This window comes from Saimiri boliviensis, chromosome 19 (assembly GCF_048565385.1).
Source record: "Saimiri boliviensis isolate mSaiBol1 chromosome 19, mSaiBol1.pri, whole genome shotgun sequence".
Lineage (NCBI taxonomy): Eukaryota > Metazoa > Chordata > Mammalia > Primates > Cebidae > Saimiri > Saimiri boliviensis.
This window is the reverse complement of record NC_133467.1, coordinates 25,806,683-25,829,764: the sequence shown is the minus strand read 5'-3', so window position 1 is coordinate 25,829,764 and position 23,082 is coordinate 25,806,683. Positions and strand designations below refer to the sequence as shown.

General features: G+C 41.3%; 1 non-coding gene across 1 annotated transcript; it reads left to right on the top strand.

Annotated features, from left to right (window-relative positions):
- The first annotated feature begins 11,226 nt into the window (after window positions 1–11,226).
- On the top strand, window positions 11,227–11,330 carry LOC120360264 (small nucleolar RNA U13). The gene has a single exon (XR_005576836.1). It is a non-coding gene; the product is annotated as a small nucleolar RNA U13 (small nucleolar RNA).
- The last annotated feature ends 11,752 nt before the right edge of the window (window positions 11,331–23,082 follow it).

Below are 23,082 nucleotides of genomic sequence, written 5' to 3'. Positions count from 1 at the left end.
ATGGTAGAAGGGTTCAGGAATTGGCAAGGAGAAGGGACTGCAGCAGAGATGTATAGAACCTTAGGGAGATTTGGGTGTGGGAGATGAGCAGTGACCTAGGAGTCTAGTGGTTCTTGTGGTAACTGATACAAACAAGGATAAAAGACATAAGAAAGTTGGTCCTGGTGGAGTCAAAGCAGATAGTGACGTTAAGGTTTTGATCGTTAGCAGACAAGGAGTGAATTTCTTTCTTTTTTTTTTTTATTGCATTTTAGGTTTTGGGGTACATGTGAAGAACATGCAAGATTGTTGCATAGGTACACACATGGCAGTGTGGTTTGCTGTCTTCCGTCCCCTCACCTGTATCTGTCATTTATCCCCATGCTATCTCTTCCCACCTCCCCACCCCCATCCCTCCCCCATTTCCCCCCAATGGACCCCAGTATGTAGTGCTCCCCTCCCTGTGTCCATGTGTTCTCATTGTTCAACACCTGCCTATGAGTGAGAATATACAGTGTTTGATTTTCTGCTCTTGTGTCAGTTTGCTGAGAATGATGGTTTCCAGGTTCATCCATGTCCCTACAAAGGACGTGAACTCATCATTTTTGATGGCTGCATAATATTCCATGGTGTATACGTATCACATTTTCCCTATCCAGTCTATCATCGTTGGGCATTTGGGTTTGTTCCAGGTCTTCGCTATTGTAAACAGTGCTGCAATGAACATTCGTGTGCACGTGTCCTTATAGTAGAATGATTTATAATCCTTTGGATATATACCCAGTAATGAGATTGTTGGGTCAAATGGGATTTCTATTTTTAGGTCCTTGAGGAATCGCCACACTGTCTTCCACAATGGTTGAATTAATTTACATTCCCACCAACAATGTAAAAGTGTTCCTATTTCTCCACATCCTCTCCAGCATCTGTTGTTTCCAGATTTTTTAATGATTGCCATTCTAACTGGTGTGAGATGGTATCTCAGTGTGGTTTTGATTTGCATTTCTCTGATGACCAGTGATGATGAGCATTTTTTCATATGTTTGTTGGCCTCCTGTATGTCTTCTTTTGTAAAGTATCTGTTCATATCCTTCGCCCATTTTTGAATGGGCTTGTTTGTTTTTTTCTTGTAGATCTGTTTTAGTTCTTTGTAAATTCTGGATATCAGCCCCTTGTCAGATGGGTAGACTGCAAAAATTTTTTCCCATTCTGTTGGTTGCTGATTCACTCTACTGACTGTTTCTTTTGCTGTGCAAAAGCTGTGGAGTTTGATTAGGTCCCATTTGTCTATTTTGGCTTTTGTTGCCAATGCTTTTGGCGTTTTGGTCATAAAGTCCTTGCCTACACCTATGTCCTGAATGGTTTTGCCTAGATTTTCTTCTAGGGTTTTTATGGTGTTAGGTCTGATGTTTAAGTCTTTAATCCATCTGGAGTTAATTTTGGTGTAAGGTGTCAGGAAGGGGTCCTGTTTCTGCTTTCTGCACATGGCTAGCCAGTTTTCCCAACACCATTTATTAAACAGGGAGTCCTTTCCCCATTGCTTGTTTTTGTCAGGTTTGTTGAAGATCAGATGGTTGTGGGTATGTTGTATTTCCTGTGAGGCCTCTGTTCTGTTCCATTGGTCTATATACTGGTTTTGGTACCAGTACCGTGCTGTTTTGATTACTGTAGCCTTGTAGTATAGTTTGAAGTCCAGTAGTGTGATGCCTCCTGCTTTGTTCTTTTTGCTTAGAATTGACTTGGCTATGCGGGCTCTCTTTTGGTTCCATATGAAGTTTAAGGTGTTTTTTTCCAGTTCTATGAAGAAGGTCATTGGTAGCTTGATGGGAATAGCGTTGAATCTGTAAATTACTTTGGGCAGTATGGCCATTTTCACGATGTTGATTCTTCCTAACCATGAACATGGAATGTTTCTCCATCTGTTTGTATCCTCTCTTATTTCGTTGAGCAATGGCTTGTAGTTCTCCTTGAAGAGGTCCTTTACGTTCCTTGTTAGTTGTATTCCTAGGTATTTTATTCTCTTTGTAGCAATTGTGAATGGCAGTTCGTTCTTGATTTGGCTCTCTTTAAGTCTGTTACTGGTGTGTAGGAATGCTTGTGATTTTTGCACGTTGATTTTGTATCCTGAGACTTTGCTGAAGTTGTTTATCAGTTTCAGGAGACTTTGGGCTGAGATGATGGGGTCTTCCAGATATACAATCATGTCATCTGCAAATAGAGACAATTTGATTTCCTCCTTTCCAATTTGGATGCCCTTTATTTCTTTTTCTTGCCTGATTGCTCTGGCTAGAACTTCCAGTACTATATTGAATAGGAGTGGTGAGAGAGGGCATCCTTGTCTAGTGCCAGATTTCAAAGGGAATGCTTCCAGTTTTTGCCCATTCAGTATGATATTGGCTGTTGGTTTGTCGTAAATAGCTTTTATTGTTTTGAGATACGTTCCGTCAATACCTAGTTTATTGAGGGTTTTTCGCATAAAGGGTTGTTGAATTTTGTCAAAAGCCTTCTCTGCATCAATCGAGATAATCATGTGGTTTTTGTCTTTGGTTCTGTTTATGTGGTGAATTACGTTTATGGACTTGCGTATGTTGAACCAGCCTTGCATTCCCGGGATGAATCCTACTTGATCATGGTGGATGAGCTTTTTGATATGCTGTTGCAGTCGGTTTGCCAGTATTTTATTGAAGATTTTTGCATCTATGTTCATCATGGATATTGGCCTGAAATTTTCTTTTCTTGTTGAGTCTCTGCCAGGTTTTGGTATCAGGATGATGTTTGTCTCATAAAATGATTTGGGAAGGATTCCCTCTTTTTGGATTGTCTGGAATAGTTTCAGAAGGAATGGTATCAGCTCCTCTCTGTATGTCTGGTAGAATTTGGCTGTGAACCCATCTGGACCTGGGCTTTTTTTGGGTGGTAGGCTCTTTATTGCTGCCTCGACTTCAGACCATGTTATTGGTCTATTCAGGGTTTCGACTTCTTCCAGGTTTAGGCTTGGGAGGATGCAGGTGTCCAGGAATTTATCCATTTCTTCCAGGTTTACTAGTTTATGTGCATAGAGTTGTTTGTAATAATCTCTGATGATGGTTTGGATTTCTGTGGAATCTGTGGTGATATCCCCTTTATCGTTTTTTATTGCATCAATTTGGTTATTCTCTCTTTTCTTTTTTATTAATCTGGCTAGTGGTCTGTCTATTTTGTTGATCTTTTCAAAAAACCAGCTCCTGGATTTATTGATTTTTTGAAGAGTTTTTTGTGTCTCTATTTCCTTCAGTTCTGCTCTCATCTTAGTTATTTCCTGTCTTCTGCTAGGTTTTGAGGTTTTTTGATCTTGCTCCTCTAGCTCTTTCAATTTTGATAATAGCATGTCAATTTTAGATCTCTCCTTTCTTCTCATGTGGGCACTCATTGCTATATATTTTCCTCTAGAGACTGCTTTAAATGTGTCCCAGAGATTCTGGTATGTTGTGTCTTCGTTCTCATTGGTTTCGAAGAACATTTTTATTTCTGCCTTCATTTCATTGTTTATCCAGTCAACATTCAAGAGCAAGTTGTTCAGTTTCCATGAAGCTGTGCGGTTCTGAGTTAGTTTCTGCATTTTGAGTTCTAACTCGATTGCACTGTGGTCTGAGAGACTGTTTGTTATGATTTCTGTTCTTTTGCATTTGTTGAGGAGTGATTTATTGCCAATTATGTGGTCAATTTTAGAGTAGGTGTGATGTGGTGCTGAGAAGAATGTATATTCTGTGGATTTGGGGTGGAGAGTTCTGTAAATGTCTATTAGGTTTGCTTGTTCCAGGTCTGAGGACAAGGAGTGAATTTCTGTGACTCTTCACTCGTGACAATGGGGTTAAAAAGGATATGGGAGTTGTTCTCCTAGAAACAGTACACTAGTTCAAGTAGACCTCTGTTGAGGGAGAGGTCGTCACTCTAAGCTTGTCTGCCTCATTTTGACCCCATAGATGGACTGAAGGAATTTTAAGGAAGCTGAGAAGTTGGGTATGAACGGCCTGGGAGTTGGGGGTATGTGCAAATAGCAGCACTGCTACTGTTTGTCTGAGCCTAGGACCAGCAGCAGACAGCCTGAGCCTGAGACTTTACCTCTCAGGGATGTGAAAGAGCATCAGGTTGGTGGCAATCCTTGGACGCTGTCAGAAACAGGTAACATTCCTCTTTTTTTTTTTTTTTTTAAGACAGAGTCTTGCTCTGTCACCCAAGCTGGAATGCAGATGCATGATCTCAGCTCACTGCAACCTCTGCCTCCTGGGTTCAAGTGATTCTCCTGCCTCAGCCTCTGGAGTAGCTGGGACTACAGGCGTGCACCACCACACCCAGCTAATTTTTGTATTTTTAGTAGAGATGGGGTTTCACCATGTTGGCCAGGATGGTCTCGATCTCTTGACCTCATGAACAATCTTCTCTTAAGAAATGTTTGCCCGTTTTACTTTCCCACGATTCCTACAGATTAAAATCAAGCAGTATAAGCTCATTAAACAAAGCCTAAAAGAAGGTGACACAGTGTGAGTAGAATCAGCGAGTAATAGTTAAGCACACAAGAACTGCAGATACTGAAATTGTCAGATTTAGAAAATAGCTATGCATGAATTGTTTACATAAAAGACTCATTCGCAAAGAAGAGCAAGCAGGTGTATTTGAAGAACAAGAAACAAAAGGAACTTCCAAAAATAAATTAGAATTGTTGAAGTAAAAAAAAAAAAAAAAAGGCAAATTAATCACAACTGAAAAGAAAATTACTGTGTTGGAAGATAGTTCTGAAGAAATGTAGAAAAAAGAGACAATGGAACAGAAAATTTTAAGAAAAAGATGATAAGAGATATGGAGGAAAAATATGAGGTCTAAAAATAGATGGATGAGAGGTTATATTTAAAGAGATAATGGCTGAAAACTTTAAGAAATAATGAAAAACATGAATTCTTGAGATAAATATAAAAACCTATCCCAGGCCGGGCGTGGGGGTTCAAGCCTGTAATCCCAGCACTTTGGGAGGCTGAGGCGGGCGGATCACAAGGTCAGGAGATCGAGACCATCCTGGCCAACATGGTGAAATTCCATCTCTACTAAAAATACAAAAAAAAAAAAAAAAAAAAAAGCGAACTGGGAGTTTGGCACGTGCCTGTAGTCCCAGCTACTCGGGAGGCTGAGACAGGGGAATCGCTTGAACCCGGGTGGCAGAGGATGCTGTGATCTGAGATCATGCCTCTGTACTACAGCCTGGGTGACAGAGCAAGACTCCATCTCAAAAAACAAAAAAACAGAAAACAAAACAAAAAAAAACCTATCCCAAAGATATTGAAGGGAAAATTCATTAACACCATAGTAGACTTCAAAAGCAGCCAGAGAAAAATATCGCCTACAAAGGGGCAATGACAGAAAACTTCTGGCAGCAGCAAAGGCAGTCAGGAGATATGAAATAGTATCTCTAAAATGAATGTTGAGAGAAAATAATTATCAAACTAGAATTAGGTACCCAGTAAACTATCTTTGAAAACAGAGGATCAAATAAATACATTTATAGATTTAAAAACCTATTGCCACCAATTGAACTATAATAACTTCTGAAATAAAATTGTCCTAGAAGGACAGTCTGAGATTGCATGATGAGATAGGAAGGATATAAAATGGCAAGCATTTAGGAGGCTAAGGTAGGCAGATTATGAGGTTAGGAGTTCAAGACCAGTCTGGCCAATATGGTGAAACCTCGTCTCTACTAAAAATAAAAATAAAAATAAAAAAGCTGGGTGTGGTGGCACATGCCTGTAGTCCCAGCTACTCAGGAGACAGACAAGAGAATTGCTTGAACGTGGGAGGCAGAGGTTGCAGTGAGCCAAGATCACACCACTGCTCTCCACCCTGGGTGACAGAGCAAGACTCCATCTAAAAAAATTAAAAATGGCAAACGTGTACAAATTCAGACAAATACTGTCTGTACAATATTGAAACAATAGTTTAAAATATTCTAAAGAATAAAATGCCAAAGCCACATACTTTAACAGCTGAATTCTAGACTTTCAAGGAATATATTGTTTTAATATATTAAAAAAAGTCACATCCAAGTTGAGTTTCTTTAGGAGAGCAAGATGATTAGCATTCAAAAATCTGTAAATGTCATTGACCATATCAATAGATTCAAGGAAGAAAAGTGGTGCTCACCTGTAGTCCCAGCTACTCAGGAGGAGTGCTTGACCCCTGGAGTCCGAATCTAGTCTGGGCAACATAGTAAGACCTTCTTTAATTAATAATAAAGAGAAATTTTAAGAGAAGCTTTTTGGTAACTTGGGCAGTAAAATAGTGAAATACAGAGTTTTCTTTCTCTCAAGTTAAGGTATCTTAATCTTTAAGACACTTTCTACTAGTTGCTTTGGGAAGAGCTATAGTTAATGAGTTAATCAGTTACCTGAGACTTTTTCTGTTTTAGAAAATAACAGTAGAAGAGTTGCGTGTGCTTTCTCAGTAAATCAGATGTCTTTATCAGCTGCTGAGCTGAAACTCTGTGTCCTTACTTAGCTTTAAAAAGAAAAAAGAAACTTTCAATCCAGTCCTAGTTGGATGCCACCTTGGGGTTTTATTCACCCACCACATCACAGTTTGAGGAATTGGAAAAGTTCATTTCACTCTTTGAGACGACAGACAAGGATGAAAATTTAAATAAATTTGGCTTCCCAGGAGCTAAGAATCAAATCTGCCAGCAGAGTCCAAAGAGCATACGCCATTTGCACTAGACTTTGCTAAAAATAACATGCGTTTTCTGTCTCCTGCTGGCATACAATGGTGTTAAACACAGCTACTTTAACATCGGAACAGGTCACAAAGGAGGGTGATGAGTGTTTAAAAAGCCTTTAACTAGTAATACTAAACCCTTGACTTTTACCAGATGCTAGCAGCGCTTTTATCGAACTTTACAAATTTTCTGGCGCCTGCTTTAACCAAAAAACTTGTTGGAGGCTAAAGCACTGCTGAGCATGACCTGAACTTGGAGATTGGGGCATTCATTCCAGTTCCATTGAAGTATATTTAAACAAAATGCAAACTTAAACTTGCACCTAAATTTCCACCAGCCCTGACTTTCTAGCCAACCCTGGAAGACAATCTTATCTCTGCCTCTCTTAGGACACTGAACACTTTCCGTTTTATAATAAGAAGTGTATATATGTTTTGTCTCCCCAACTCGAAGACAAAAGGACATTCTTTTATATTAATATCACGATTCCTATTTGTAACAGGCACTGTATGTAGCTCAAATTCAAAAGGTACAAAGAATAAACAGTAACCCCCAGGCATGACATCATTGTCCCCATGTACTTAATTCCTTTCCCCAGGAAACCAATGTGGCCAGTTTCTTGGGTATTTTTCCAAAGTATTATACACCTATAGAACTGTAACAATCAGGCATACAATCATGTATTCTTTATTCCCTCTTTGAAAAAATGGAAATGGTATGTGGGATGGGGGAATCTCTCTCCTTTTACACATCTTAGGTTCATGGATGAGGCCCTGTAACAAACAGATTAACAAGAGAAAAGCATATACATTTATAAGTTCTATATGACACGAGAGCCTTGATAAGGAAATAAAGACTCGAATAAATAATTAAACCTGAATTTATTTATAGATTTGATAAAGAATAGATAGTCATTGAGAAATATGATAGGGTGAATCGGTATGACCTAATGGGAGAAATTTAGTGAGCCCTGCCTGTTCATATTCTTTTTGGCATCTCTTGATCTTCAGAGATAAGGATGTTCCTTTCCCTTTCCTCCAGGTACAGGAAGGGCACCTCTCACATGAGAGGTCTTATGACTTACTTCAGGGGAAGGTCAGATTGACAAGTTATGTCACCACTCTTCCTCATTGTTGCTGTCATCTACTCCACCAGGTCACTCCCAACTCATTCTTTAACTCTGGGCTCTGTCACACTCTCGAGTACTACTTCTGCCTTAATTCTTGGAGAGTTCACTCTCCATGAGATGATCTTCTCAAATTCAGATGTCACGGTTCTTTGACTTCCTCTCCTCAGGAGTTTGCCCTTCACCCTGCTTCTGCTGTCCACTTTCTTAGACGTATACCAATAACACAACTCCGTACCTTCCATTTCAACATTATACTCTCTGCTCACCACCTCCATTTTTTAGCTCATGCATTCTGGCCCCCCAAGTTAAACAATCCTCCTACTTTTGAACTTGTAGTTTCAACGGGACTTACAACCCACTAATTTAATCACATGTTTCCCTGTGTCATACAATGCCTTTGTTCACACTTTGACCCCTTACCATGTTCAAAGTCCATAGTCAAGTGTTAGGATCACTCCCTGGTATACATTCCCACTTCCCTTACTAAACAATTGTGTGGCACAATCTAAAGCCTTGCTAAACACAACTCTCTGCCTACTTCACACCAACACCTACACATCTGAATAAAGCCGAAGAAAAGCACACTGTCATGCTATCTGGTTTCACTGTGAATTCATGACCACCACTCTCAAGGAGGCCCTTAACACCGCTGCATTTGCCTCATCCACTGCCTCTCAAGTGGTGCTTTTCTTTTCCTAGGCTACTCACTCACTAACTCGTCTTTTAGATGACTCTTTCATACCTTCTCTTCTTTCCTTAAAATGCCAGCATCTCCTTCCTATCCTCTTTTAGCTTCACACGTCACTCAGGAAGAATTATTCAGAAGAGAACTTCTATAAGCTCAGCCACTGACATCTGTTCCATACACTGTGCCCTCCACTCCATCCTCAGCCCTGCCTGTTAGAATGAATAACTTGTTGGTTCTCCTCTTAAGGCCAATAACTCTCCTCTTCTCTAAATCTTATCCCAGATTCAGATGTTGAACCAGCAATTCTTCCCTCTCTGGCATCATTAGTGGTTCCCTCCCAATTGGATCATTCCCATCACTGTACAATTAATTCTCCCATTAAAAGTAAAAACAATCCTTGAGCCCCTCTCTGTCTGCTGTTTCATTATTGGCTCCCTTTTAGAGCAGAGCTTCTCAAAATAATCATCTTTTCTTCCTGTCCTCAATTTCTCTCCTCCCATTGTCTCTTGAACTCAATCAGGCATTTGTCCATGTCACTCAACTGTAATTATGCTTATCAAGGCCACCAGTGACTTCCACACTGCTAAATCAAATGGTCCAAGTCTCAGTCCTCAACTTAATTGACCCTATAAGCAATATTTTGTAGACACAGTTGAGGCAGTTTCTTCACTTGGCTTCTAGGACCACACGTTCTCTTGGTTCTCTCTTGTCTTATTGGTTGCTCCTCAGCCTTAGCTGCTCTTTGATTATCTTCCTTCCTCAAAGTTTTATACTTCCCCAAAGCTCAGCTTCCAGATATCCCAATTTCACACTCCTTGCTGCCAGAACTGTGAAAGAATAAATTTCTACTGTTTTAAGCCACACATTTGTGGTAATTTATTTGGCAGCTCCAGGAAATTAATGCATAATTCAGTAAAGCTGCTTAAAAATGAATAAACCTGGATAAAGAAAATGTGGCACATATACACCATGGAATACTATGCAGCCATAAAAAAGGATGAGTTCATGTTCTTTGTAGGGACATGGATGAATCTGAAATCCATCATTCTCAGCAAACTGACACAAGATCAGAAAACCAAACACTGCATTTTCTCACTCATAAATGGGTGTTGAACAATGAGAACACATGGACACAGGGAGGGGAACATCACAGACCCCAACACTGACATCTGTTAGGGGATAGGGGCTAGGAGAGGGATAGCAGGGGTTGGGGAGATTGGGGAAGGATAACATTAGGAGAAATGCCTAATGTAGGTGACAGGGGAATGGAGGCAGCAAACCACCATGGCATCTGTATACCTATGTAACAATCCTGCAAGATCTGCACATGTACCCCAGAACTTAAAGTAAAATTTTTAAAAAAATTCATAAGAAAAAAAATACAAAAACCTGTACTTGTTCTTCATCTCAAGTCATGTCAAAGTTCAAAGTCAAAGGCCTTTCTTTTCTGTAGTCACTAAGACCCTGCACTGTCTCCCTGGCCTTGCTTCCCACACCCAGCTCCCTCTACTGCAGCCACGCTGTCTTCCTTGCTCTTCCTTAAATACTCTAAGCACTCTTCTGCCTCGAGGGCTTTGCCCTGGCTGGTTCATCTGCCCAGTATGCCCTTCCTGTAGATATCTGCATACCTCCCTCCTCACCTTCCTCAGATGTTGACCCAAATGCCACCTTCTCAATGAGATCTTGACCCCTTCTTTAAAATAGCAGTTATCCACATTCTGTAGCCCCCTGGCCTGATTTATTATCCACCATTGCAGTTAGAAGCATTAGATATACTTTGTTTTACTCATTCATTTTATTTAGGATTACCTTTTCCTACCACTAGAATATAAACTCCACGGAGAAAAGGAATTTTTCTTCCTGTTTATTCACTGCTTTTTTTTTTATTTGGACTAATTTATGGTGTACATGTGAAATTTTCTTACATATATATAATGTGTACTGACCATTATATATAATAGGAGGGAGGCAGGGAGGGAGGAAGGAAGGAAGGAATGAAAGAAGGAAGGAAGGAAAGAAAGAAAGAAAAGGAAGGAAGGATTTCAATCAAAATACTGGGACTATCTTGTTATTTGATACAGGGCAGAACTAGAAAATATGTTTTTAAGATCAAACACATCATGATTTCATACAGATATTCCAAATGAAATACAGGTCTACAGACTCTTAAACTCACCAGTCTTGCATCCATATCTCCTTTCCACCACACCGAAAATATGTAGCTCTGAATGAAACCAAATAATCACTTTTCTTTATCCTACAACACAGCAGTCTCAGAATAACAAAACCAACTCTACCACCAACAATATGACTACTAAGAACAGTTCAAGGTTTTGTTTTTGTATTTGTTGTTATTTTTGTCTTTAGGATTGATCTCAGTGGGAATATATGACCAAATTGCTGTTTTAAAGTCATTTGAAGACTGGGTATGGTGGCTCATTCCTGTAATGCCAGCACTTTGGGAGGCCAAGGCAGGAAGATCATTTGAAACCAGGAGTTTGAGACCAGCCTGGGATATATAGTGAGACCTGTGTCTACAAAAAGTTAAAAAATTAGCTGAGCGTGGTGGCACGCACCTATGGAAAGCTACTTGGAAGGCCTAGGTGGGAGGATTGCTTGAGCTCAGAAGGTGGAGGCTGCAGTGAGCCAAGATCAGAGACATGGTCTCAAAAAAAAAAAAGTCATTTGAGGTTGCTTTTGTAGCTCATAAGTGTGATGATTGAGTTTGCATGTGCATGTGCGAGATGTGCCACCCTCAAACTTTGTTACAACGTGGGCACATTATCCATGTGACATGAAAAAAATAAAACAAAGTCATTTGAAATCGTTTCTCTTTGTTTCATAATGGTATTTACTGGCTACACAAATATAATCACTTATTTTATTTTTGCTTCAGGGACTATGTTTTTATTTAATTTTGTTTTATGATTTTCAAAAAAATATGTTTCTAAAGACAAATCTGGAATATTTAAAGATATTCCTCCCTGTGCTATTCTATAGAGCTATTTAAAATTTTTTTTATTCCCTTACTGGTTTTTATAATGTAAGCAAATACATACCTACAGAGATAGGTAGATAGATTCTACTCTTTCCTTTCATATGTAAATGGTAGCTTACTACACATATTTTTCTTCACTTTGCTTTTTTCATTTAACAATATACCCTAGAGATCACTTACTGCATAGAGATAATCCCCATTTTACACTGCAGTTATCATTATGTGGCTGAAGCATTGTTTATTTAACTGTTGTGCTATCGATTCTGGTTGTTGCTAGTCTTTTGTTATTACAAATAATGCCATAACAGTACCTTGTACGTACATCTTGTCATATTTTTGCTACTGTGGCTTTGGGATAGTGTTCTAGAATCTAGATTTCTTTTTTCATTTTTTTCTGAGATGGAGTCTCGCTCTGTTGCCAGGTTGGTGGCATGACCTCAGCTCACTGCAATCTCTGCCTCCCAGGATCAAGTGATTCTCCTGCCTTAGCCACCTGAGTAGGGGCGACTACAGGCACACACCACCATACCCAGCTAGGTTTTGTTTCTTTGTTAGTAGAGACAGGGTTTCACCATGTTGGCCAGGATGGTCTCGATCTCCTGACCTTGTGATCTGCCCACCTCGGCCTCCCAGAGTGCTGGGATTATAGGCGTGAGCCTCCGCACCTGGCCTAGAATCTAGATTTCTAGAAGATCAATTTCAGTATGATGGCTGAGTCAAATGGTAGATGCACATATAATTGTGCTAAATTTCCCCCAATTCCCCTCCATCATGATGATGCCATTTCTCATTCCTACCAGCAATGTAGAAGAGTGTTAGTTTCACCCTAGCCTCACCAATAAAGTATGTGGTCCAAATCTTAGATTTTTGCTAATCTTACTGGCAGGAAATGGTATCTTAGTGTAGTTTTAATTTACGCTTATAAGTGAATGATGTTGAGCATCTTTTCCGAGGGCTAAGTGTAATTCTCACTTATTTTCCTGTGCATTGTCTGTTTGTGTCTCTGATGAGGCTTCTCCTCATGCTTCAAGTTACTATATTTCTGTTAACTAACACAACCTTAAATTCTAGCAAGAACTGAATATGCCAAAAAGACCTCAGGTCTATGAAAACTTATTTGGAGGGTGGTATGGGGACCATGGAGTATCACAAACATGTACTTAGCACATGGACAAAAACAAAGATTTTCAAATATTAATCAGAGTTTTGAATTTTTAGAGAAACTGACTTTCTTGGATATTTAAGTTTATTTTATTAATTCATTAATTCAAGTAATATTTGTTGAACACAAACTATGTCCAAGCTCTGTTTTAGATACAAGAGTGAACATATTTTTCTTCCTCAATAAGAAATAGAAAAGGAAATGACATTATTCTCCTGATTCAGGCTGAAAGATCATCTCTAAAAGAATTATTATTCTTTCATATGATTTTCCCCATATTTCCATTTGCCATATTCAGAAATTGGGGGTCAACCCCACTAGGAAGTCAAAAGCAGTGGTAAAAATGCTGGTTTCTTCCGTACGGATAACTGTTAGTGCCCAGAGAGGGTCTTGAACCTCTTTCTGACTCATTCTCTTATCAATAGGGAGGAAAAAACTCCAGAGATTTTATCACTGCTTAAAGCAGGCGTCCCCAAACTTTTTACATAGGGGGCCAGTTCACTGTCCCTCAAACCGTTGGAGGGCTGCCACATACTGTGCTCCTCTCACTGACCACCAATGAAAGAGGTGCCCCTTCCTGAAGTGTGGCAGGGGGGCCGGATAAATGGCCTCAGGGGGCTGCATGCAGCCCACGGGGCCGTAGTTTGGGGACGCCTGGCTTAAAGTCATACAAAGCCAGGGCACTGGGTTTTCAGGTAGTTCTCTATTATTTCCATAGCACCAAACTTGTAGAGAAGTTAGGGGAGCAGAAATAACACAAATGCAACCTTTCCTTTTAGTCCTGTCTGGTCTGGAGAACAACCCTTATTAATGGGGCCTTGGGTGATATTTGATGGTGGCATTGTTTCTCTGCTCTGTTCGACTGTTCCCAGCCAAGCCACAGAGCTCTCCTCTGTCATGGAACAGGTTCAAAGAGACTGCAGGATGTTTTAGTTTCATGAAAAAAACAATGAAAGCCAGTTAGAGAAAAGTCAGAACAAGAAGATGAAAGTAACGTGCTAGGAGAGAAGGAAGGCTGCCCTGAGCTGATAAACCATATAGATTGTTCTTGAAAGGAGAGACTAAGGCTCATGGTATGAAGAATTGTACTTAAGCAACTAACGTCTTTAAGGATTCTGGATCTCTTTCTGGGAAAAAAAAAAAAAAAAAAAAATCTATAAGACAGCCCAGAACTTAAATAGTTAGACCTGAGTTTGGGCTCTTTGTCACTAACCAGCTGCATGATCCTTGACAAGACACTTTAATATCCCAAGCCTTGGTTTCCTCATCTGTAAATTGAGATGAACAATGCCTGGCTGATAATGTGGCTGTGAAGATTAAAATGGGTCATGCCTTTGAATATGCTTTATAAAATTCAATTCTTCTTTCATTTCCTCAGCTGATTGTTCATGTTCCTCTGATACACTGTCCCCACCCTGGACAGTCTCTAGCAGGTATACACACACTGCAAGATACTAGACAGGGAGACTGCCTAGTTGTGATTCACTGAGGCTGATTTGTCTAAAAAGTTGCCCACTTAAGTATTCCCGGAGGGTGTTTGAAGCCTCTTCCTGGATGCCTGATGAGACCAGACACTTTGAATCCACCTTGCAGAGCTCCTGTTCCAAGACAGCTGCAGCCTGTGCTCTGTAGAGCAATATGAAATAATTGCCCATTGGCACAATGAGCCCATCTCCTCTCCGGGCAGCACAAAAGAAAGCTCAAAAGCATCTCCGGTTTTGATTGCCAAGTGGGGGAGGCGGTGAAAGTAGACTAAATTATGAGTCCAGGTGCCTCCCTACAGAAAGCCACTTCCGCCTCGCTGCCGCTCTGTAGGCATGCAGTGGGTGTTGACGTCACCTTCTGCCACAGGAGCTTGGAGAGGCTGGGCCCCGGCTCGGCTCCATGGGGGTCCGCGGGTAGATTAGGGTGTGCTCTCAGACTGAGAGTGCAGGAAGGCTCGCTTACCCTCGCCATAGACCAGACTGACAGGGGTCTGCCAAGGCTGCTGGGAACGTGGGAAGTGAACTTTAGGTGGAAACAGAAAAGCTTGTCTCTCCGTGGGTAGCCTTTTTTTTTAGTTCAGTAGAGGAAAAAAAAATCGTAGAAGACTGCCAAGCCAAATAAGCTATGCTCAATTAAGTCTTTCAACTGTGCAATTCCTCTGGTTGATTTTACGAAGAAAAGGGCAGAATAGAAACATGATGGGCTTGTTTAAAATACTTTAAAAGGGAAGAACCTACATTCTCCTGCTTCCCAACCCATCCTCTCTCCGGCTTTCCTCCAGCCTTGCTGCAGGCCTTCACTGTCATCTCCTCCTCCATCTGTTACAAAGACGTCCTCAGAACCCGTCCTCGGCTGCTTTCTCACCACACACCCTCATCCAGGGCATGTCCTCCGTGTGACGCCCCTCATCCATGCCTGTGACTCCCGAGGCGCTGAATCAACCAAAACTCTTCCCTCCCCAACCCCCAGCTCCAGGTGCTTATACCTCACTCCCCACAGCTGTGTTTATTATTCCTGTTCACTGCTACTCAATCCCATCTTGTTTTCAAGAGGACTTAAGGTGGATTCCCCAAATACATAAAAGATGAGAACTAAATAAAGGCAAAATCACTGTGAAGACAAAATGAGGGCAAAAAAGGAGAGAGAGCTGAAATTATGGACAAAGTTAGTTCACCAACTGCATTTACAAAAGTCTTAAACAGTTCCTTGACATGAGTAAGTTTGACTCTGAACTTCCTAGCAATCACTGCACTGAGGAAAGCACAAATTGTATATAGTTCATGATGTCCTTGACACAGTATGTCTATAGCAGACTTGCTTATGAGTAGCAAAATTTATGACCTAAAGGGAATAGAAGAAAAAAAAAATTGAGGCTGGATGTGGTGGCTCACACCTGTAACCCCAGTACTTTGGAAGGCTGAGGCGGGAGGATCACCTGAGGTCAGGAGTTCTGGACCAGCCTGGCCAACATGGCGAAGCTCCGTCTCTACTAAAAATTAAAAAATTAGCCAGGTGTGGTGGCAGTCACCTGTAGTCTCAGCTACTCAGGAGGCTGAGGCAGGAGAATGCCTTGAACCCAGGAGGTGGAGGTTGCAGTGAACCAAGATCGCGCCACAACGCTCCAGCCTAGGGAATAGAGCAAGACTCTGCCTCCAAAAAAAATAAGTAGTAAAACCTTCCTAGTACGCAGACCTGTGAGAAAATTCTCTGGTGGCTTTTCATCAACAAGTAATTTACAGTGTAGTGAGCAGTGTCCTCAACAATACTCTAATGATAAATACAAAAATGAGAGACCTAATATTGCTTCTAACAATTTCCTACAAAGATGCCCAGAGGAATAATGCCAAAATACTTATGTAAAAGAATTCCAGAAGGAATCAAGGAGGTTCCAACCGAGTATGCAGAGCTGATGGCTTGGCTTGAGACAAGGAAATAGTAAAGAATATTCTACACTGTGTACAATTCTCTGTATTATTTCTTTTATTGGAAGTTTTGGAATTTATTGATCATCAGTGAGTCCAAACTTATAATCTCCTGAAGTTTCTGGGGTGCAAACATTCTTAGTTGGATTTAAGTGCAAATATTCTTAAATTTAAGCCAGCCAAGAAGGGTGGAGTGAGGTTAGAGTGACATCATTTTATGAAGGTTGAAATGCTGAATTTAGACACTTGCCCATGCAGAGGCCACTTCCCTGGTTTTGCGTAAAGTTGACTTAAGGGGCTACCAATGAGCAGAAAACAAGAATTGCTCCAAACCAGTAGTATATAAGCAGATGAGGCCCCACGTCTCTATGCCCCAGAACACTGCTGTGACAGAAAGGAGAATGGGAAGGAATCAGACTCACTGGAGAGATGCTAAAGAGATTCAAAACTGGCCACTAGTTGACTTGAAAAGAGAGTGGTGTCTAGAAGGACTCTCAGGTTTAAAACACTTTCATTTGGGGGCCCTTTTCTTTTCATTGTATTGCTCTGAGCAAATCATTCCCTGTTCAGTTACTGCTGATAAAGAGAAGAGGGACTGCTGCAGCACAACACTACAGGAATCAGCTGCAAGCATCAAAGGGGGTGCCTCCCCAAAGAAAATAACAAGCGAGGGACCCTGACTGGATGCCCCCCAGCCCACACTTGAGGCTGAGTGACTGCAATGAGGAGTGAAGGCTTCTGAAGAGGGGCAGTGCCTGAAGGAGAGGTATAAAGAGGCTCCCAGGGTCAGGGTCTCCCTGAGGTGGGGCAGCCTGTAAGCTGCCTGCCCTGAGGGCCTGGGCAAGTGCTTATGGTCCCTACACCTCATCCCCTTTGTCACCTGCTTGTAGTTCAGCCATAATGGACAGGTCCACGCATGATGCCTCTGTACCTACTCAAGTGCACTCTACACTCTCCTTTATTGCCTCAGGAGATTTCTACCCACCTATGGGGGCATCTGGGAACTGTAGGGGAGGTGACAGTCTCAGATCCCTATGGGATGGAAGTGGTAGATAAACGCCCCAGCTTTTCCTCCCTTCAGTGCCACAATCCTGAAGCACATTCCACACAGTTTCTCAGAGCCCTAGTTGCCCAGGAAGCAGAAGTGATGGAACGAGGAAAGTGAGATAGAAGAAAAGTCAACAAAATCTGTGTTATGGAGTGGGCTATTGCTAAGGGATCATCTCCTAAGTAAGACAAGCATCGTGATCTCAGGCTCTGCTTTCACAGAAACCTAAACTAAGCCAGACCCTATTCCAGAATTAGTGAACTAGAAGATTTGGTTAAGAAACACTCCCCCAAAAGGCATTAGGAAGGAGTAAAGTAATGGAAAATATAAAAGAAGAATTAAGAGATCTGGCTGCTAGAAGTAGATGTGTCATTATTCAAATAATAAAAAAGGAGTTTCAGGAGCAGACAAGAAAATGTTTGCAATTGTTCAAGTTAGTTTGTCTCTGTTGAACTTTATTGAGTGATATCAATTGCCTTCTCACAATCTCTTATCTTCTGTTTCTCCTGCATTACAGCTAAGGAGGTAGAGGGGAGACAAGTTCAATGAGTCAGACTTGTTGCCCTTGGGTCATTTCCCCTGGCATCTGGTGTTCAAAAGCCACTCAGACCTCAGTTTGAGTTGGTCACCTCTCTGTTCTACAGCTAAGACATCATGGCTGTTGGCCTTCATTTACATCAACTCATTGGTTTATCCTCCCTGACATTTGAATAGCAGCCTCTAATCATCATGGGGAATGCCTTTCCAAGAGAGTAAGGGTGAAAATCTGGGTGGATACTCTCTTCATGAAGGGAAGAGGAGCAGTTGTGGAGCTGTGTTGTCCCTGGCAAGGCCAGAGGGGACAATCTTGGCTGTCTAGGATCAGAAGGGGCTTTAGGCCATGCCATACCAATCAGGGTCACAAATACCAAAGTAAGTCTAGAAATCACAGCCTTCACTTTGGTGGCTCTTTAGACTAGCCCAACATCACATTCCTCTCTTTTCTCTTCGTTCCACTACACAGTTGTTCCTCTGCAACTGTGGGTGAACTTCCCATTCCATAAAAATGGCAACGACTTTAGGAGTAATGCTGAGACCCAAATGGAGTATTTTCTCATAATTTTTCTTTCTTTATTTTTGTTGGGCAAGACAGGGAAGGCAGGTTTTGCTGAGAGAGATCAGGGACCTGCTTACACAGGCTTTATATATGAGCTACAGAAGCTACCTTCAGCCAGATAGATATTCTCTAGCCTTTCAGTGGAACCTGTGAGATTCATATGCCAAGTCCCATTTTCTTGAGAGAAAAACTAAGGCATAACTAATAATTTGTTAAGTGTATACTCTCTACATTTGTATGTCATAGACACTTTTTTTTTGAGACGGAGTTTCGCTCTTGGTACCCAGGCTGGAGTGCAATGGCGCAATCTCGGCTCACCGCAACCTCTGCCTCCTGGGTTCAGGCAATTCTCCTGCCTCAGCCTCCTGAGTAGCTGGGATTACAGGCACGCGCCACCATGCCCAGCTAATTTTTTGTATTTTTAGTAGAGACGGGGTTTCACCATGTTGACCAGGATGGTCTCGATCTCTTGACCTCGTGATCCACCCGCCTCGGCCTCCCAAAGTGCCGGGATTACAGGCTTGAGCCACCGCGCCCGGCAACACTTTTAAATGTATTATTGCTAATCCAATAGAAAGTTTAAATAGGATGTTTTAAAATATTTTATTAACTCAAAATGAAGGAAAAGGGAATTTTAACCACAAAAACTCAGAACAACAAACAGCAAAATGGTAGACTTTTAAAAACTATATCAATAATTACATATAACTGACTTAAACCTTTCAATTTAAAAGGCAGAGATTGTCAGAATGGATTTTAAAGGCCGGGCGTGGTGGCTCACACCTGTAATCCCGGCACTTTGGGAGGCTGAGGCGGATGGATCACGAGGCCAAGAGATCGAGACCATCCTGGTCAACATGGTGAAACCCCGTCTCTACTAAAAATACAAAAAATTAGCTGGGCATGGTGGCGCGTGCCTGTAATCCCAGCTACTCAGGAGGCTGAGGCAGGAGAATTGCCTGAACCCAGGAGGTGGAGGCTGCGGTGAGCCGAGATTGCACCATTGCACTCCAGCCTGGGTAACGAGTGAAACTCCATCTCAAAAAAAAAAGAATGGATTTTAAAAAGAATCTGTTTTTAATATAATGACAGAGATAGATCTGTCACTTTAAATATAATGACAGAGACAGGTTGAATGTAAAATAATGGAAAAAATACCATAAAGACAATAGGCATGAAAACATTGTCATATTAAGATACCAGACATCAATAGGAATATTTCTTCTATTGACAGAAAGCCAATTCAGTGGGAAGACATGGCTATTTTAAATGTGTGTGCCTAATAACAGAACTTCAAAATAAATTAATCAAAACCGATAGAAATTTAAGAACCAATCTCATTTATAATAGTATCCATGACATAAAACACTTTTAAATTTAACAAAATACTTGCAAAACATTTACAGTGAAAGCTACAAAATACCTCTGAGAGAAATTAAAGAGACCTAATTAATGGAAGAGATATGTCATTTTCATAAATTTGAAGACTCAGTATTAAGATGTCAATCTCCCCAACTTGATCTGTTGATTAAATGCAATCCCAGTCTAAATTGTAAGCATATATTTTATAAATGTAAAAGTTAATTCTTAAATTTATGTAGAAAAGCAAAGGATCTAGACTGGTCAAAACAATCTTAAATAACTAACAGGACTCTACAGTGAAACATGGTTATCTCATGAACCTACACTCATCCGGACAGTGTAGTGTTGGCATAAAGATAGACAAGGAATAATGTTTTAATTGTGATGAGTAGGTCTCTGAAGAAATGAGTGCCCACATTAAGGGTGACTGACTGTGACAGTTGGTGCTAACAGACTTGGCACCAAGGTTTAACATCACTTGTATTTTCACGAGTGTTGTTAATGTTTTGAAAGTGATCCGGTTACAAAGGCCCATTGGTTTTCAAAGTTCGTTTGGTTTTTATGTGGTCCGCCTCTAATCCTAACTTTCCTGTCAGTCCTGTTAGTTTTAGTGTGTGATTTTGAAGAGCTACTCTTCTTTGAGTTACTCAGGCCTTCCTCTGTGTTCCTGCAAGGTTTTTCAGAAATGCATATATATTATGCATATATTATTATACCTGAGGAGGTATTACAATATATTCATCATTCAGAAATGCATATATAATACCTAAGACACCTGTATTATAAGAAACAACTGCCATATACAGATTTAAAACAAAAAACCTTAACTCTGTCTCCACTCCCGCATGTCCCCCATTCTGTCATCCTGTTCATACACAGAATCAGGAGAAAATTGTTTTCAAGTAGAAAGAACAAGGTCTTCAGAATCAGACAGAATTGATCTAATCTTCATTCCATCACCTACTAGCAATGCTACCTCCAATGAGTTTCTGCTTCTGAGCCTCAGTTTCCTCATCTGTAAAATGGAAGGGGTCTGTGGAACTTAGGATGAGGCAACTGTGGCAGAAGCCAGTAGCCAGTTCTTTTGCTTCCTGAGCACATATGACAAGGTCACAAGTTTGCATTTCCCCGCCTTCCCTGCACAATGCGTGGCCTTGTGACTAGTGCTTGCCAGTGGGCCAATGGCGAGTGAGCACAGTCAGGGCAGTCACTTCTGGATCAAGTCTGAAGAAGCATTTGCACCTTTGCTCTGCTCTCCTTCCTGTCTGCTGGCTGGTTGCAGACAATTTCCAGGCCCTTGAGGATGGAAGACCCACTAATGTGAACAGTTGGAGATAAACAGAAGATCGGGCCCCTGAGTCTGTCTCAAAAGCTGTTACGTGTGTGAGAAAGAAACTTCTATTGTATTTGAGCCATTATAGCTTTTTAGTTCACTTTTATAGCAGTTTAGCTCATCTTAATTAAATGGAAAATTTTACTCAGCAACATGGAAATCGGGGAAATAAGATTAACGCTTAGAGATAAACTTTAAAATCCTAGATCCAAGCAGAAATATTCAGTATCCTCTCAAGAGGAAAGACCAGTTCCCAGATCTAACGGAGTTCATTGTAGCTGGAGGAAAGTTTTTGCAAATACAAAGGCAGTATATGCATGAGAAAAAAAGATTGTAGGAAGGGATGATGTGGTGAGCTGAGGAAGTGCAGACAAAGGGCCATCACAGACAGAAACCAGGCTGGGTCTTTCTGGAAACCTGAGGAGAGGCAGTCTCGGTGAGCAAATTCAATATACAAGTGTCCCCAAAGAGGCCTCCCTATAGGGCCTTACCAATAGGATCACTTCTGCAGATGCCCAGGGCCCCAAGCCAGAATATCCAGGGATGGGGCCAAGCCCAGAGAATCTTCCAGAATTTCCACAGGGGATATGACACCTCCTTATACAAACTGCCATCGAGGATGAGAACTCCTTGATGGTAGCCGACTTCTCTTGTTCTGATTCCATGCTCAGTAGGCAACTGAGGGCATAGTGCTCGTGGGGTGAGATGGCCTGGGTCGGGTGGACTGAAAAGCTGGTCTACTTGACAGCCATAAGTAGCAAACTGACATTCTGCATTGATCCAGATTGCTTAAATGCACTGTGTCTTAGCTTCCTCATCTGTAAAATGGGAATAATACCACTCATCTCATAGTGTGAAGATTATGAGATGGTCTATGCAAAGTGTCTAGAGCAGTGGCTGGCCCAGAGCAAGTGTTGCTGCTATAAGCATTGTACATCATGCACTGTGAGCTTGGTTAATGTGATTCTGCATTTGAGAGCTGAGGCCCTGTCACTGTGTCACAAAAGCAGCTTAAGAACAAGACCCCTTGGGAGGGGGAGCATTAGGACAAATACCTAATGCATGCAGGGCTTAAAACCTAGATGACAGATTGATAGGTGCAGCAAAACACTGTGGCACATATCTACCTGTGTGACAAACCTGCACGTTCTCCACATGTATCCCAGAACTTAAAGTAAAATTTAAAATAAATAAATAAATAAAAAACAAGACCCCAAAGAGTGACTAATTTACCAAGTTACATATTACCTCATGGGGACTTATCTGGGCAGCCAGAGTCCCTCCTTAGGTGATAACCTAGCATTGACATATGCCCAAATATTTGAAACTGCAAGTGGGGATTATATGAGAAACTGTCTCAAGTGCCTAGCACACAGTCTTCCCTCAATTAATGGGTAGGCTCTGTCTCTCTTCTAAAACACCATAAAGTCTCTGAACCATCAGCCGGAAACCATAATTTGGGAAGGGATGCTTGACATTCTAAGGAGAGTGTATTGCTGGGCTAATTTTGATTGTGTAAGAACCTACAACTGTCTAATTCCCAGAGTCTGTGGACTGAAATAAATTCAGCAGGAAACTGTAGTCTTACTGAGTGATAATGTGATTTGACACCCAAGTAATAGAAACCCGCATTGGAGGACAGAAGAAAAGTCAGCACCAGCCCTTTTCCTCTGGTAAAACTTCATTTTTCTTCAAGATGCAGCCCAAATGCTACCTCGTCTCTGAAGCTTTCCTGAACTCCCTTAGGCTGTGTTACTGAGGCCCTCCTCTGTGTTGCTGTAGCCCCTTCTCTCGCTCACATAATTATGTTTCTATGTCTGTGACCTCCATTAGATTTTAGCTCCTTCCGGATAATAGTGTCTTAGTGACTTGTATATACTCTGTGACCAGCACACTACTTGGCACATAGTAGATGCACACAAAATATTTGTTGTTGAGTTAGTGCAGTGGGTCTTGATTTCCCTCGTTTTCTTTTCTAAGCCTGGAGCTAAAGCAGGTGAACCTTCAGAGTCCTTTGAGGGGCAGAGAGAAGTCACGTCAAACCTGGGGAAAGGTGGCTGCCTCTGCTTCCATGGCTCCCTCAAGAACATGCTATGGAACCTTGCACGGTGAGAACCGGCAGTAACATCAGAGTATCTAGA